The sequence below is a fragment of the Eptatretus burgeri genome, chromosome 14 (assembly GCF_056783735.1).
Source record: "Eptatretus burgeri isolate ZD-2024b chromosome 14, Ebu_testis_v1, whole genome shotgun sequence".
NCBI lineage: Eukaryota > Metazoa > Chordata > Myxini > Myxiniformes > Myxinidae > Eptatretus > Eptatretus burgeri.
The window spans coordinates 3,979,012-3,996,563 of NC_140974.1; the positions used below are offsets into that span (position 1 = coordinate 3,979,012).

General features: G+C 45.1%; 1 protein-coding gene and 1 long non-coding RNA gene across 6 annotated transcripts in view; both read left to right on the forward strand.

Moving 5' to 3' along the window:
* Positions 1-17,552, forward strand: part of LOC147012574 (astrotactin-2-like) — a 954,475-nt gene that overhangs the window by 398,919 nt on the left and 538,004 nt on the right. The gene's annotated exons all lie outside the window — the stretch shown is intronic.
* The window catches only part of LOC147012576 (uncharacterized), a 5,257-nt gene continuing 3,197 nt past the window's right edge, over positions 15,493-17,552 (forward strand). Inside the window, exons 1-2 of the long non-coding RNA XR_015050999.1 lie at positions 15,493-15,837; positions 17,068-17,135. This is a non-coding gene — a long non-coding RNA (uncharacterized LOC147012576). The remainder of the gene's footprint in view (positions 15,838-17,067; positions 17,136-17,552) is intronic.

Consider the following 17,552-nt stretch of genomic DNA (forward strand, 5'->3'; position numbering starts at 1 on the left):
CTAGGTTAACAGGCTGAGGAAGTGAAAATGACAGCTTTCATCGCCTTTCCCTCTTATTCGCCTCGGTCACATCATGAGCGGTGTGTTCGTTTAATTCTCGGTATTGACATTCGGTATCTGAACTCTCTAACTGGTGCTCAATAAATCTCTCACATTATCAGGGAGGAATCAGCTTCTCCCTGCGGAACTTTCTTCTCTCATTGGCACGATGTAAGATGGTACCGACCTGCATCACATTTCGCTGTGATACCGATCGGTGCAGACCTCTTGCTTGATTTCCTTTCCTTGATTGGTGCAGATTTTATTGTATTTTATTTTGCTGGTTCTTTTCTTTGTTTTTGTTTCTTTATTCATTCATTTCTTGTTCATTTGTTTTTGCTAATATTTGCACTCTGATGCCCTCTTCCCAAATGCATTTCATGCTTCTTCTCAGATGCTTTGCCAGTGGTAAAGGTTTCCTTGGACATTGCTGCCCCCATCACATCAAATTGCTCCTCAGCCGTCAAAGCTGGATCTGGGCTTGTTTCAAAATTGTGACAATCATTTTTGTCTTCCTGTTGAGCAAATTTTAAGGAACATTCTGTGACGCCAATAATGTACACAGTTCGTGTTTTCAGAATCTCGACGAGGAGTCGATCTTTGCGGATAAAACATGGATATGGTTCGCAATTCCAGTTGTATTCAAACGTTACTTTCGTCATAATTGTTATTTTCAAATGGTTTGTTAGGGGAAGTGATGACGTCTGTTTCATCCTTTATTCGTCGAGCTTGCGCGTTCTCATCTTTTCCTTGTGCCTGGTGTTATCTTGTGAAACATCCGTGTGATCATTGTACGATGTCCTTTTTGGGTTGTATTCCTGTTTTGGCATTACTCTGGAATTAGACATAATGTATTAATTTATTCGAGTCATTCAATGTCCTAACTCAGCCATCACCGACACCTCATGTTGGGAAGGAATTTGCAGGAATTTTTATATTTATTTTTACTTGACCTTGATATCGGGTAATTACCCCCCCCCCCCCCCGCACTTGAAGCGAAAAATGGGGTTAAGCAACAGGTTCACTTTGTTTGTCTGTCTACAAACGTCAGTTTATGATTGAGGAGCAACTTTATTTCAATTGAATGTTTTATTGTGAACACCAATCGGAAAACAAACGTGTAGTTTACTGTACTTTGGCTCTGAATTTGTCCCAACCATACATGTGCAGAGAGCAGTGAGATGATGTTTTTTTACTCTGTGTGTCTGTCTGGCAGTCAAACAAAATTTAAAATCATTCCAAACAGGAAACTTTCTGTTTTTAAGGACATCATAAAGGACACAAACAACAGGCACAAATAACTCGTGTAACGTGTTCGATATGGTGGTGTAATTGACGCTCCATCAGCAGCGGTAAACTTCCAAAAAAAACGTTTTCCGACGAGCTTTAAAGTCTGTATTTTGTTTCAATTAAATTGTACACTTGCACATAGTCTAATACAAATCACATGTTTTGGCACTTTCAAAACCCTTCTGTTTAACAGTACTTGGATTAAATATTACAGCATTTTACATCACGACCAATCAAATTTGATGCAAACAGACCCAACCCATGTCTGTGTTTCTCAATTCAACTCTTCTCTGAACTCTCAAGTTCTATGAACTTTCTAGTTTCCAAAGTTCTTGTCTTACCCAGATGTGAATGTTGGTGAAATTTTTCGTTGTTTCTACACCTTTATTTTTATTTTTTGTCCTACTTGATGCACTCATTATATGTGAGTAATTCTGATGGTATTGTCACCATCTCAGGGGAGTTGGCCCTTCCCTCACTGCACCACAACAATTCTGAATGAAGTTCCCTGAAGAAAGTAATGGTGCGACATTTAATTTTTACAAACATCCCCTCGGATATGCACAGAGGAAGTATATTTGTTTCATAAACGTATACATGGAAAGGGAAGTGGGGTTAGGGGTGTGTGTGGGTTGTGGGGTGGTGGGTATCGAGTATACACAAGTTCAAATCCAAATTGTTCATATATATATATATATATATATATATATATATATATATATATATATATATATATATATATATATATATATATATATATATATATATATATATACTTATATCAAAATGACGGATCACTGTGGTCTCATCGCCAGTGATCACTGTGTTGAAGAAGTTGGGATCGCTGTTCACAGTCTCCAGCATGTCCTGTGCGATCTCCAAACTGAGTTGCTTCTGCTCGATCGTTAGCAGCTTTGGCACGAACTTCGCTGAGATTCTCCTTAAGCCCAAATCCTCAGTCACAATGGAATGAACGGATCCAATGCTGACGCCCACCTCGTCTGCAAGTTCTCTGATCATGATTCGACGATCCTGCATCAGCAGGGTCCTCACTTGGTCAATGACGATCTCATTTCGGGATGTTGAGGGCCAACCAGAACGTGCTTCACTTTCCACTGATGTGCGACCATCTTTGAAGCGGTTGTACCACTCTTTTATCTGTGTGGTGCCCATTGCTTCGTTCCCGAAGGCCTGTTGAATCTTGCGGATCGTTTCCAACTTGGGAATGGCCAAGCTTTACACAAAATTTGATGCAGTTTTTCCGTCATTTTGTCAAAAACGAAAATCCGACGGCGCTCACTTACACTTCCTCACTCATCGGCGGTCTATCGGCGACTGACAGCTTCTGCAGGCGGGAAAATATTCAGCATACGGATTAGGATCGCCTACATACGTGCACCAAACCACGCCTCCCTAGCTTCATTTGTTTACACACGGAAAATTAAGGTTGGATACTTTTTGAACACACCTCGTAAGGCAGTGTGTGTGTGTGTGTGTGTGTGTGTGTGTGTGTGTGTGTGTGTGTGTGTGTGTGTGTGTGTGTGTGTGTGTGTGTGTGTGTGTGTGTGTGTGTGTGTGTCTCTCCTCCATAACTCCAAAATCACAAAACCTAGCAGCCTGAAACTTTGCATGCTTACTAAGAAAACTCCAAGGAAGTGTAAGAGTGAAAATTGGGTGTTTGGGTTAATTAAAAAAACTCCTTTTGAAGATAATTAACGGTTCTATTTAATTATATCCTTCATCAGGCAATCCTCGGCCACCTCACCCTCTGGATCTTAAGGTGTTTACTGGGTAACCTCGCTGGGGTCTGAAGCTGCCATGTTTTCTGGCCTGCTCAACCATCTCTTGACTCGGAACAGGCCTCAACGATTTCTTAACGATTAAGTTGTTGGTTTCATTTTCCTCACTCATATTATCGAATGCTTGTTCATCATAGCTACACAACGTCGACATATTTGACATTTCAGGCATCTCCGGGAGGTAAAAATAATGTACTCGTCACATCGACCGAGCTGCGTGGTGACAGGTGGTCTCTCGTGTGGGTCGTGCCTCACCGGATGAAAATGTTGTGCAACTTCATTTTTAGACGACATTGCTTTGTATATCATCATCTACCCGTCACTTCGTCATTCATACATTAAAAAAAAAAAACAACAACAACAAAAAACCTCCATCGACCTCATGTTCGGAGTTCCTGTTCCGATTTCCTTCATGTCGGTTTGAGCTGTAAAAAGCGTGTGCTGACATTTTGTGGTCACTTTGAATTGTTTTTTTCTTTGAATTTCATTTTGTTATTTGTTCACTTGATTTCGATTTTTAAAGAATTGTATTTCTTTAAAAGAAAAACAACCATCCGCCAATGGATATTCTTTGCGGATTATGTGGTTTTCCTGTGTGAGACATTATCCGCGGCGATACTCACCATAGCAGTGACAGGAGGTGCATCTGATGTCTAAATGACGAATGTGGTCATCATTGGTGAGATATTTATGGGTTTCCCATCCTGAGGAAGGCAATATGCCTGAAATCCAAATCGGTGGTTCATTTTGATATTTAGCTGATGATGACCAGATAATCTTTGTCTCTTTGACAGAGTCACCAGGTCAAAGCCTCTGTCTTGGAGGCGATGCTTTGGTGTGGACTGTGTCCAATGGGGATCAGCGAAGTGCTTGTCACACTCCACATGCTTCGATATATATATATATATATATATATATATATATATATATATATATATATATATATATATATATATATATATATATAATTATATAAGATTGGGGTGGTTGGGATAACACATTTTTAAAGAAAAAGGAGGTGCTTCCAACCAAAGGTAAACCAGATATATTCTGATAATTTGAACAAAAAGCAAGCGCAGACCCGGTCTCAGGCGACGTTTCACGCAGCTTCACGGACGGCTTCCTCAGGCCAATAGACTTCGAGCCTCGGCACATGTCTGTTTTTTTTTTATTTTGATATGAATCCTCATTTCCGGTCACGTGCTGGTGCTCGAGATCAAATGGAGGAGTGCTTTTTTTTTTTTTTGCAAACCTCAAGCAAAATAAACATCAAATCACATCATCAATAGGGTGCTCTGCTCCTTTGTTGTTGTTGTTGTTGTTGTTATTGTTGTTGTTTGTTTTCACTTACAAGTGATTTGGTGTTGTATGTGTGCGCTTGTTGTGTTTGTGCTTCTGCAGCACGAACACGGCTGGTTTTGTGTCCGGGTTGGATATGATGAGGTGTTGGTTGTGCGAGTGTTGGGGTTCTTGTTGGGTGCTGTACACATGAGGTTGTGACATTTGGGATTGGGTGTTTGTTGCTCACCCTGTCCAGCTACTTGCACCATCCAGTTTTTGAAATTTGCATCAGAAGTGTGTATTGTGTGGTTTATCAAGGTCAAATTTGTGGCCAGATTGCAGGCAATGACGTGCTATGGCTGACTGGGTCACCTTTTCAAGCCTAATTGTTCTATCATGTTCATCTTGACTTTCTAGTGTCCTGGTTTGGATCATGGCTGTGCCTGCCATTGTGCTGCTCATGCAGTGCCCCCTCTAGATTAGAGCAGGAATTTGTAATTGTTTCAGGATTCCTATGATAATTTGCGCACTTTTTGTAAAAGACACCTGGGATCTTTAACATCCACCAACACACCCAGTGCTGGCAGACGGGTCCTCCGGCTTAACATCCATCTGACAGATGGCGCACACATACCATTCCCTTCCCCGTCCTGTGTGTGAGACACCAACATGACAGTTTGAAGAGCTGAGTGAAGATTCAAACCCAGGTGAGACCGTTAAGAAGCGTCTGCGCATACCTCTATCTACTTTTGCACTAACAAGTGTTAATATTATGAATCTGTTAATAACAATTGTTAAATAATTCTGAATCCTTCATTCGTATCTTGGTTAAAATAAGAATGGACAGCAAATATTTGCACAATATCTAAGTGCACTATATAGAATGACAGAGATGTATTTACCCTAAAGAGAGTAGCTATCCTAAGACTGAATTTAATGAGCACTTATCAGCAAGACTGAAAAATGATTAAGCTGTGAATGCTGGTCATCATCTGCACCGATATAATGTGTGAACCGTTTGAGCAGTTGAGCTTGGGTGGAGGTTCGTGGGTCACGGAGGGTTAATTCTTGGATTCCAGTTTGCTGTACCAGCACCGAGTGAGTATATTTAGTTGGGGTTCTGTATTCCGCATATGTTATGTTTATTGTGAATCTGGGCTAACATTTACTGCATAGGAAGGTCATCGCAGAACTTCTTTCACCTGCATGTATAATAGACAGGACGACTGACAATCTGGATTGATGTCATATCATTGTACATAATCTCAAGCCTCTTTATTGTACTTCGTTCTATTGTCAACCAACTTTTTGATCCCAACGCAGACGCCTTCCTTCTGGAGTGTCCTAAACACGGTGGACGTGGCTCTGTAGCAGTTGCAAAAGGTCTTCTCCTGAGCTCGTTTTTCATTTTTGTGAATAATATTGTAAGCTTACATGGAGTACTTAAATCCGAGGATTGTGGTGAGTGAGGGAAACTTCCCACTTCCAGGATTCTAACAGTGTGTGAGCATTATGTTTTTGCCATGCGGCGCTGCATTGTCATGCTGGAGGGTGGCATCCTCCGGAAGAGCTGAATGCTTTTTGTGCACTGCAGGTCTCAGATAATTGCAAAAAAAAAAAAGTCATCATTCATTGTTACATCCTGTGCAGCTGCCAAGTTGAACGCAATTCCAATTTTGTCGTTAAAAAGAAAATGTAAAGCACTTTGGTGCTCTGTTGTTGTTTGGCCTTTTTCGAACATGGAAAAGTCTGCTCTTTCCAGTCTCCTGAGCGAGACTCGAGTTTCTCATAGTTGAGGTGCCACATTTCATCTCCGGCAATGATGCATTTCAAAAAAGTGAAAGAAGGAAAGTGTCGCCTTCCCACCAAAAAAATCTAAAGATACCGACACTGAGCAAGCCGGATCAGTTTCCGCTCCACCACGAGGATATGTTGCATCCATTTTTGCCATTACCTCTCTTTTACCCAGATCCTCGGTGACAATGCAATGCACTGTTCACTAAGATATTCCCAAGTCCGTCGCAAGTTCTTGAATTGTAAGGTGCCGATCTCGAAGCAAGAGTTCGTTAATAACAGCAGCAATGTCCTCACGGAATGCCTGCATGAATGCCATCTGTCATACATATCCCTTTTCTACTCTCGGAAAGGAGAATGCCCGTCGCAGAAAACTTTTCAAATGCGGACAAGTGTTCAGAATAATTGCAAAAAATGTATTGATGCATTCCATGTGCCTTTTCCCTCTGCATCACCGCAAATTTAACGAGTGTGCTGGTGTCTTTGCTCAAGCTTTCTGTCGTGACCACGTCCTTGGTAGGAGAAGCCATTATTTTGTGTCCTGAAAGAAAACAGAGGAAGGTACTTGATATTTTCTGGACATATAAGTGAATAATGAGACACGAAAATTCTGCATCCGATATTCTGGACGTATCGGATGCACGCACGCACACACGCACGCACGCACTGACATGAAAATTGAGAACAAACCAATAACCCCCCCCCCCCGTTCTGGGGCTAAGTCCAACGGGGGCTAATAATATGTTCCCGACAAGGAACTTTCATTGCAGGAGGAGGTCATGAGGCCCATTAAAGCCTGTGCTATTATCACCAATCTCTTGTTGTTTGTCCATGCTCTATTCTTTTAAATGCTGGAGAGTCAAGGAAGGAAGCAGCACGTACCATTTTGTGTTTTTTTTTTAAGTCTTTGGTGTGATTCGGCCTGGATTTGAACCACCAACTTCACAGGCTGAAAGTGGACACTCTCACCATTACCCCACTGAGGCTGGTAAAAAAAGCATATTTAAAAAAAAAAATGGACAAGTTCATTCAGTTCAAAGGTGGAAACAGGAATATTGCACATTCATGTACTTTGCTTCTTCCTTCCAATTATAGCTCTATTTTGGTTGTTATGGTAATTATTGTGCAAAATGGTTATGGTAATGGCAACAATGAGTCAGACTGCAGGATTGTTAGAGTCAATGCTCGGAAGTCGATTTTGGGTCAGATTCTCTGAGATACAGTATTTAATAAATCGTAATTAGGCAAACCAAATACCGGACAATATTTCAAGTATGATGATGGTAAGAAAGCCAAACATTCTGAGATTGCACCGAAGAGGAAGAACCATTTCAAATATTGACTCGACACAGGAATTGCCCGAAGCGCAAAATGAGGATTCTTCCATGGTTTTCCCAGTCAGTTCAGCTCCATTTCACTCGAATTCCCTTCCAAACAGAACCACTGTCGTGTTGCATGCGAAAAGGGATTACAAAGGTAAACTGTTTACTTGAAGAATTGAACAACCAAAAATGCAAAACTTCATTCTCATGATCATTTATCATCAGGTCAGGCCAGATGGATGAGATCTCTGACTTGCTACAGGTACCATGCAAACCTGTACTAACCTATTTCGTGGTCGGGTTGTCGGCGACTAAACCGTCTCCCCCACCAGTTTTCCTGGTGAAGATGGTGTATGATTATGGATACCCAGAAGGACTAAAAACAAAACCTGTCAAAAGGCGGAGGAGCTCCTTGTGAGCCAACTGCTATCCATATCTGGTGCCCAACTACATCTGCAGACGTGCTCCTGCGGTGGGTAATCTTTGCTAGGAGGTTGGTGGCAAGATTCTCACTCGAGTCGCTGTAAAACACTTCATTCCACAAGACACTAAAATGCAAAGAAAACTGAGAACCCACTCTGTGGGAGGACCTCCTCTGCTGCTGCCGTTCGCAGGGCAGATCACTGGATGATGGGATTGCGGCAAAGCTTTCAGGACCCCCAATCTTTGATGATAGGAAAAACATGGAGTAACCTTCCCAGGTTGGATTACGGTAGTATATGTCGGGGTGGTGCTGAGATGTCATCCACCAGACGGCGGTCTCCTCGGGTTAACCTGAGGCAGTCCCTTCGCGTGGGTGCCTGTAATGTCCTATCCCTAAGAGAGGATGATCGCCTGTCTTTGTTATCATCTGAGCTCAAGCGTTTGGACATCAGTATTGCAGCACTCTCTGAGGTTCGCACACCGGATTGCGGTGAGATCATGGTGGGTGGTTACACCCACTATTGGTCTGGTCGCACTGATGGTTACCATGCCCAAAGAGTTGCTGTCGCAGTTGCTGAATGTAGGAGCATGTCGCAAATTATCAACTGCGAATCCGCGGAACCGGCGAATGTCGGAGCATTTCGCAAATTATCAACCCGAATACGCGGAACCCGCGAATGTTGGAACCGCGAATGCCGGGGTCCGGGTGTACTTTTTATTACTTCAAATGTTTAATTCAATTAAGTGGCAATTCTAGTACTTGGAAAAGCCTGTTGTTGGCTTAATGGGTAAGGAGGCAAGCTTGAGATCTTAGGGTGTTGAGTTTGAGTCCCTGTTGTGCTTTTGAAATAACACCAGGAAGGTTGACTTAGCCTGTCATCCTTCTGCGGTTGGCAAAATGAGTACGAGCTTACTGCTACCAGGGACACTGCATCAGCAGCACAGCGATGTTTCCAGAAATGATGCAGCCAGCAGCCACAGGATGCATACAAAACAAGAAGTACTTTGAAGCCATCACATTACTCTTTAGCCTTTGCATTTATTAGAGAAGGATGTGCAAAGGACTTTTGACACAAGAGGAGGCCATTTGTCCCATAATGTCTGTACAATAAGTAAACCCCATCAACTTGATCGAGAAATTGAGTTATGCTCTTATTGTTTTCGGAATGGTGTAAATATTTGTCTGTCCTAAATCCTTTGTCACCGTAAACCACACATGACATGTAAGGTGGGGAAACCTACCCCGAACAGTAAAGTTAAATAACCTAATATTATTGTTATGTGGAAGGGGATGGGGAAGGGGATCCATAGCTAGACGGTGACCTAAGTGTCGTACAATTCATGTATTTTGCAGAGGTTAGATTACCATGTGATAGGGATCTGTCAGAGTTAGTCGTATGTTACACAGGATGCTGACGAGGCAGCGTATGTAAATTCTAAACAGGGTAGACAGATTAATGAATTACGTATCTGCAAAACCTTTTGTTTGTGGGAGAGGATAGGTGTGGACTTCCCATAGCAGAGGCACACGTGTCACGTGTGCGAAAGGCCAATTATGATCTCTCTGGCCAATGTGTGCCAGCCATGGTGGTGCAGTGGGCTTGAGAACCCAGAAGAAAGGATGTACATTTATTTTTATAAGCTGTTAGGCGGGACTGGAGAAGAAGAGTTCGCCGAGGAGGAATTCAGAGAGAACGTCCTGCACGGGAGTCAAGACTAGAGAGTCCAGATAATCGAGATGAGTCACCAGGAGAGTCCACGAGAGAGGGAGAGTAGAGGCTCGTGATTCCACTGGAGAGAACCTAGAGAGGCTCATGTGCAAGGAGGATGTAGACCTCGCTTGGAGGAGAAGCCTCGTTGGGAATTGACCCAAGCTGTCATCATCCTGTGTTTTTGGAGGGCCTGGAGGAAAAAGGGCAAAATGGTACCACGTGGCCAAGTTGAAGGCCAACCAATTGCTGGCAAGCCACAGGTAACTTCATGACCCGACGGGTTGCTGAGCAACCACGGACGCCATCTGAGGAGGCTAAGTTGAGCAGGGTCCTCGCAACAAGCGTCGCATTACCTTACTTGTGACCTTGCGCCACCCAGATGAGGAACCGCGCTCTTGACGTCCCACCTTTGTATCTACTTATTGCGTACAGCCGAGTAAAACTGTAGGTGGGAAGTCAGCCAATGTATAAAAAGACAATCGAGCAGGTTTGGAAAGTTTATCTTCCCGATTCACGAAAAAGGCACATATTTACAGGCACAGTCATTTACAAGTACATACGGAATTCAGACACAAGAAAATAACTTAAGCCCTAGCATGTAAAGATACCTTTAAACACTTAAACAAAATTGAAAACAGGAATAAACGTGGGTTACGTATTGAGTTGGTGCTAAAGCATGTCAAATCAGCTTGACCCTCACAGGTTGTGTTTTTACCTCCACCAGCGAAGCTGGAAGGAAGTTGTTTTCACCTGTTTGTTTGTGAGCAGGGTATCTCTCAAAGTTTTGGATGGATTCTGATGAAATTTGGTCGGCAGGTTGGGTATGTGACAAGGATGAATTGATTCGATTTTGGTGAATATCTGAATTCATATCCGGATCTGAGAAACTTTTAATTATCTCCACCACCGAAAGTGAAGGAGGTCATGTTTTCACCCCTCTGCCTGTTTTTCTGTTTGTCTGTCTGTGTGCAGGATATCTCAAAAAGTTGTTGATGGATTCAGACGAAATTTTGTGTGAAGGTTAGGTGTGTGAGAAGGACGAACTGATTAGATTTTGGTGAAGATCCGGATCCGGATCCGACTACCAGAATTTCTTAAGTGGTTCTTCACCATTGAGAGATCGGGCCAAAAACGATATATGGCACGACATCTCAAAAAGCTGTTCACGGATTTGGATGAAATTTGGTGGACAGGTTGGGTGTGTGACCATTACGAATTTATTCAATTTTGGTGAGGATCCGAATCCGTATCTGGATATGATAATTATTTAATTTTGAAATTGATTCTTCACCATTGAGAGATCGAGCTCAAAAACGATTATATAGCACAATATCTCAAAAATGTATTGAGCCCGATATGTTCTCGTGAATCAGGAATTGCATGGCGGAGGTATGTGCTCTACTGGGTGCCCTTCTCGTTGTGTATGTTTTTATTTTTTTTATTTTGATGCACCATACCATTTACAGAGTGCTGGTGCTACCGAAGCAGTTTAGTGGCTATGGTTATACTGCGTGGTTTTCCATTGCCTTCAAAGTGATGTTTGTTTTTGCTCTATCCTTTTCATTGATGAGGCCAAGCAAGAAAGCAGCACATACCATTTTTTAAAGTCATTGTTACGACTCGGGGTTTGTGCCAATAACCCCCCAGACTTAGAGTGGATGCTCAAACGCGAACCATTTTACACCACCTTCTCATCATGTCTTCCTGTGGGCGTCAATTGTACTTAAAAATGGTGGGAAGGGGACAGTGCAAGTGCAGTAGACAATGGTGATGGCCGAGCAAGTCTAGACTCTGCAAATTGTCGATTTGATACGCTCATTGCTGTGGTGCATTCTGAGCCTTTCATCTGACCACCTTTGCTCCGTTTGTTCGAAATAATTTGATGAACAAAAGGATGCGCTTTTAATTTCGAGATTCTTTTTTTGGTTCCAAAGTTTATTAATGAGCCCAAAAACTAGGTGTAAAAACTTAGTCATACTTTTATTGATAATGATACTTTTCATCCCAACATGCAAATCACCCCCCCCTCCCTCCCCTACTCCCTTTCCACCTCTCCTCTCCTCAAAATGTACAATGGTAGGATCCATAGATAAGCTTGGCAGGGGGCTCTAAATTCTGAATCCCCATTTATTTATCTTTCTTTCCCTCTTCCTTGCACCACTAACACGATAAATTTGTTTTGGGAAGTTGTTGTCACAAGAGCATTGAGTACAAGTGAAAATGACGTCTTGGACAGGATTTGCTCGAGTACCACGATAGCTTTATTTCCAAGGACACCACCATGTTGTTAGAGCAGTGTCAAGCGCTCCATTCTGGTGGAGTACTTGTTTGAGCATTTTGAATCAGGCAAGCTGTTTGCTAACGGAACACGCCCTTGGTGTTGGTATCGCACAGGCTTGATGGGCCGAATGGAGGATTTCCTCGTTCAATCGATCGAAACCTAAACGATAATCGCCTCCTGCATCAATCCCGTCCAGAGTTTATCACCTATCACGTTGGTCTGAACGGAAAAACACCAGAGGCCTTGTCATGGGGGATTCGGATTCCCACGTGGATTCGGACTGAAGATGCATGCGCTCCGGATGTGGACCGCGGTCCACCTTTTGAGCACCCTTGGCACTCAATTTCGATGCAACGATGATTAAATAAACTTTCCTTACCTGAAAATTCCGGCGAGGATGCGGGGGAAGAGCGAAAACAAAGGCACCAGGCAGTGTTGCCAGGCAACACTGCATGTCTCTTCCCACAATTCCCTTCCCTCCTCCCAACCCACCCCATCCCCCTCCCTCTCTCCAAACTCTCACCCTACCCCTTGCCCTCCTTCCTCCCAATCCTTCCCTCCCTTCTTCCACCCCACTCACCCTCGCTCCAGACTCCCACCCCACCACTTCCCCTCCCTACTTACACAAAGGTATCCAGTGTTGCCGGGTAACACCAGGTCCCCACTCCCACCCCTTCTCTTGCCTCCTCCTACCGGAACCCTCCATCCCACCTCAACTCCTTCCCTACCCTCCTCCCACCCCACACCCTCTCCTCCTGGGCTCCCAGTCCACCCCTTTCCTCCTCCCTTCAGAGACGGGGCGCGGTAATTTGGTCACGGTAATTAGGTCACAAGGTAATTTGGTCACAGTAATTCGGTCACAAGGTAATTTGGTCACAGTAATTCGGTCACAAGGTAATTTGGTCACGGTAATTAGGTCACGAGGTAATTTGGTCACGGTAATTGGGTCACGAGGTAATTTGGTCACAGTAATTCGGTCACAAGGTAATTTGGTCACGGTAATTAGGTCACGAGGTAATTTGGTCACAGTATTATTATTATTATTATTATTATTTACCGGCGAATCTTGTTGGCATGATGACGTATTGACCAAGTTTACCGACGACTATAATGGAATCGGAATTTAAAAGTTGAGAGAGACAGAATATCTCGGATGTTGTTTGGAATATATATTCTACGAAGATTATCGTAATTCGGACATTCAAGCATAAAATGAAATTCATCTTCGACTATATACGACAAGTCTCAACGATGCTGTTGTAAAACGATTTTATTAATTTTCCTGGAAGATCGTCGATTTTAGACGAATCAGCGCGCGTTCCAGACATCTCTTTACCAGGGCCCGGTACGGTAATCTTCGTAGAATATATATTCCAAACAACATCCGAGATATTCTGTCTCTCTCAACTTTTAAATTCCGATTCCATTATAGTCGTCAGTAAACTTGGTCAATACGTCATCATGCCAACAAGATTCGCCGGCCATGAAATGAAAATGTTTATTCCTGCTCTTGGGCCTTACTGGCCTTAAATGCAGTGAATTAATAAATAATAATAATAATAATACTGTGACCAAATTACCTCGTGACCAAATTACCTTGTGACCGAATTACTGTGACCAAATTACCTCGTGACCTAATTACCGTGACCAAATTACCTCGTGACCAAATTACCTCGTGACCAAATGACTGTGACCAAATTACCTCGTGACCTAATTACCGTGACCAAATTACCTCGTGACCTAATTACCATGACCAAATTACCTCGTGACCTAATTACCTCGTGACCAAATTACCTCGTGACCCAATTACCGTGACCAAATTACCTCGTGACCAAATTACCGTGCCCAAATTACCTCGTGACCTAATTACCGTGACCAAATTACCTCGTGACCAAATTACCTCGTGACCAAATTATCTCGTGACCTAATTACCGTGACCAAATTACCTCGTGACCTAATTACCGTGACCAAATTACCTCGTGACCCAATTACCGTGACCAAATTACCTCGTGACCTAATTACCGTGACCAAATTACCTCGTGACCAAATTACCGTGACCAAATTACCTCGTGACCTAATTACCGTGACCAAATTACCTCGTGACCAAATTACCTCGTGACCAAATTACCTCGTGACCTAATTACCGTGACCAAATTACCTCGTGACCAAAGTACCGTGACCAAATTACCTCGTGACCTAATTACCGTGACCAAATTACCTCGTGACCAAATTACCTCGTGACCAAATTACCGTGACCAAATTACCTCGTGACCTAATTACCGTGACCAAATTACTTCGTGACCGAATGACTGTGACCAAATTACCTTGTGACCGTTTTACCGTGACCAAGTTTTCTGTGACCAAATTACCTACATTCTCAGAGACTACCTTGGAGATCCCTCGATATGCATGTAAAGTTTAAGGACGCTCAGTTTCATGGTTTTGGAGTTATGGAGGAGACACACACTGACATTGTTGCAGGATTCGAGCAAAAAAGTGGAGGGGGGTGACAATTGATATGTTGTCCCCCTCATCAAAAAAAGGTGTGGGGGGGACATGTCCCCCTCGTCCCCCACCCATCGACACCCATGTGCCTTCCCAGCAGTAGTTGGGGCATAAATTTGAAATTTGTTCATTGTGCCGGCGATAGCTTGTCGACTCGTTGCAAAAGACAGCGTGGGATCTTTAACGCCCACGAACTAATGTGAAAGACAACTAAAGAATAAAACCAGCAGAAGGGACGTCCAGTTTAACGTCCATCCGAGGGAGGGAACACACATTGATGAATAACACTGCATGTGCAGCACCAGAATGACAGTTTATAGCTGGGTCGGGAGTCGAAACTTTGGAGGTGAATGTCCGTTAAATGGACCTGAATCTGAACGGTTACGTCCAAACGGTTGGAGTGAGGTTGACACATCCAAACGGTTGGAGTGAGGTTGACACGTCCAAACGGTTGGAGTGAAGTTGACACGTCCAAACGGTTGGAGTGAGGTTGACACGTCCAAACGGTTGGAGTGACGTTGACACGTCCAAACGGTTCGAGTGAGGTTGACACGTCCAAACGGTTGGAGTGACGTTGACACGTCCAAACGGCATCATTCGAGCCATTGTGCCCATTATAGTCCGTGTGTTTATTGTCACCGCGAAATGACATGACGGGTGTTTGTGTTTGTGTTGGTGTTTTACTAAACGTTGGACCCCGCGCCCGTTTGCCCATCTCGGTGGAAAGGATCTGAACCTCGTCGGTAATGAATGGACAATTGTATAGCGAAGCCATTTTGCGGGTCCATGTATTTCTGGACCGTTTGATAAATTCAGCCATAAATTCCAATGAAAACACGAGAACGATTCGGAGCGATTCGAGACGCTTCGCTTCCCACACGTTCGTCCGTCGCTCTGGCCCATTCTCCGGGACGAACATCGCCGTGGGAGGGCCTTATACATTCGGGCGATGTTTACACCGCGCTATACACCGCGCTATACACCGCCCAATACACCGCCCAATACACCGCCCAAGGTTATGGGGATTCTTCTTCATCGTATTCAGGCACACGCCGGTTGTGTGTGCGTGAAATGCCGACGCGCTCGTTAGCTCGAGTCCGAGGAGCATTGCTTTCCTCAGTGCGATGTGTTCGGGCATTAACAAGCGCAGGTCGGGAGAGCTAAATAAAAGCTCGTGCTCGTTTTTAAACGTCCGGCCACACCGAGCGCCGCGTTCGTCCATCGATTGGTGTGCTCGTCGGGCCCGTCCTGTTCACGGAGCGCAAACCGCTCCGCCCCCCTTTCCCCCATTATAAGCCGAAAGGTTCTGTCTGGAAGGTGTCATCTGCGAATTGATTACCGTTTCAAAATCCGACATCTCTGCTTTCCCTCGGAGTGTTTAAACGGGCTGTGTTAGTACTTGCTGTCGTATTTTTATGATAATTTTTGAGGTTGTTTTAATCCACCGTCAGTCACGTCTGCCGTGTAGTATTAACCCTTTCCTTCCAAGGCGGCTGTATCTCTGGGGTGAAGGGGGCTGGGGTGGGGGTGAGGCCTAGCTCGTTTTCTGGGGTGAAGGGGGGTGGGGGTGAGGCCTCGCTCGTTCTCTGGGGTGAAGGGTCTGGGGTGGGGGGTGAGGCCTAGCTCGTTTCCTGGGGTGAAGGGGGGTGGGGGTGAGGCCTAGCTCGTTTTCTGGGGTGAAGGGGGGTGGGGGTGAGGCCTAGCTCGTTCTCTGGGGTGAAGGGTCTGGGGTGGGGGTGAGGCCTAGCTCGTTTCCTGGGGTGAAGGGGGTGGGGGTGAGGCCTAGCTCGTTTTCTGGGGTGAAAGGTCTGGGGTGGGGAGTGAGGCCTAGCTCGTTTCCTGGGGTGAAGGGGGTGGGGGTGGGGCCTAGCTCGTTTCGTGGGGTGAAGGGGGGTGGGGGTGAGGCCTAGCTCGTTTTCTGGGGTGAAGGGTCTGGGGGGGTGAGGCCAAGCTCGTTCTCTGGGGTGAATGGTCTGGGGGGGGGGTGAGGCCAAGCTCGTTTTCTGGGGTGAAGGGTCTGGGGTGGGGGTGAGGCCTAGCTCGTTTTCTGGGGTGAAGGGTCTGGGGGGTGAGGCCAAGCTCGTTTTCTGGGGTGAAGGGTCTGGGGGTGAGGCCAAGCTCGTTTTCTGGGGTGAAGGGGGTGGGGGTGAGGCCAAGCTCGTTTTCTGGGGTGAAGGGTCTGGGGGGGTGAGGCCAAGCTCGTTCTCTGGGGTGAATGGTCTGGGGGGGGGTGAGGCCAAGCTCGTTTTCTGGGGTGAAGGGTCTGGGGTGGGGGTGAGGCCTAGCTCGTTTTCTGGGGGGGGTGAGGCCAAGCTCGTTTTCTGGGGTGAAGGGTCTGGGGGGTGAGGCCAAGCTCGTTTTCTGGGGTGAAGGGTCTGGGGGGTGAGGCCAAGCTCGTTTTCTGGGGTGAAGGGGGTGGGGGTGAGGCCTAGCTCGTTTTCTGGGGTGAAGGGTCTGGGGGGGGGGTGAGGCCAAGCTCGTTTTCTGGGGTGAAGGGGGGTGGGGGTGAGGTCTTGCTTGTTTTGGGGCAAGGGGTGGTGAAGAGTAATCGGTTTCGCTCGTTTTTACGGAAACGTCAAGGTAATGAAAAGGAAAAATGAGTGATGCCCCTTTCTCACCAGACGCGCTGTTCGGAACACACGACAGCAGCGAGAAGGTTCGAGTACGGATCGCATGTGCTGCAACACCAGTGAGTCCGAGGCGTGTCCTTCGCTCGAATGATGCGCCGCCTTGGCTGCTAATCCGATGTGCCACGCAACGGGTGAACGGGTCGTTGATTCTGGTTCAAACACTATGACCGTCCCCTCCCTAAACCTTCACTCTGGCGGGGCTTAGCCATTTGGCGAAGTGAAAAGCCAATAAATAGAACAATTTGTTCCTGATTCCAGCACCATTAGCAGTGAAAAGACTATAATCTTTAGTTTTGAACCCGAGACCTGATTTCACAGGGACTGAGACCATTTTTGTGAAGTCCTTGTGGGTGTACTCTTCCATAACAATCTTCTCTCTCCCCCTCGGTGATTGGGGAATGGGGGAGGAAGGGGGGGGGGTAAATATCGAAGAAAACTCCACTCAGAACAGGAATGAGTGTGGGTGGGTGACATAT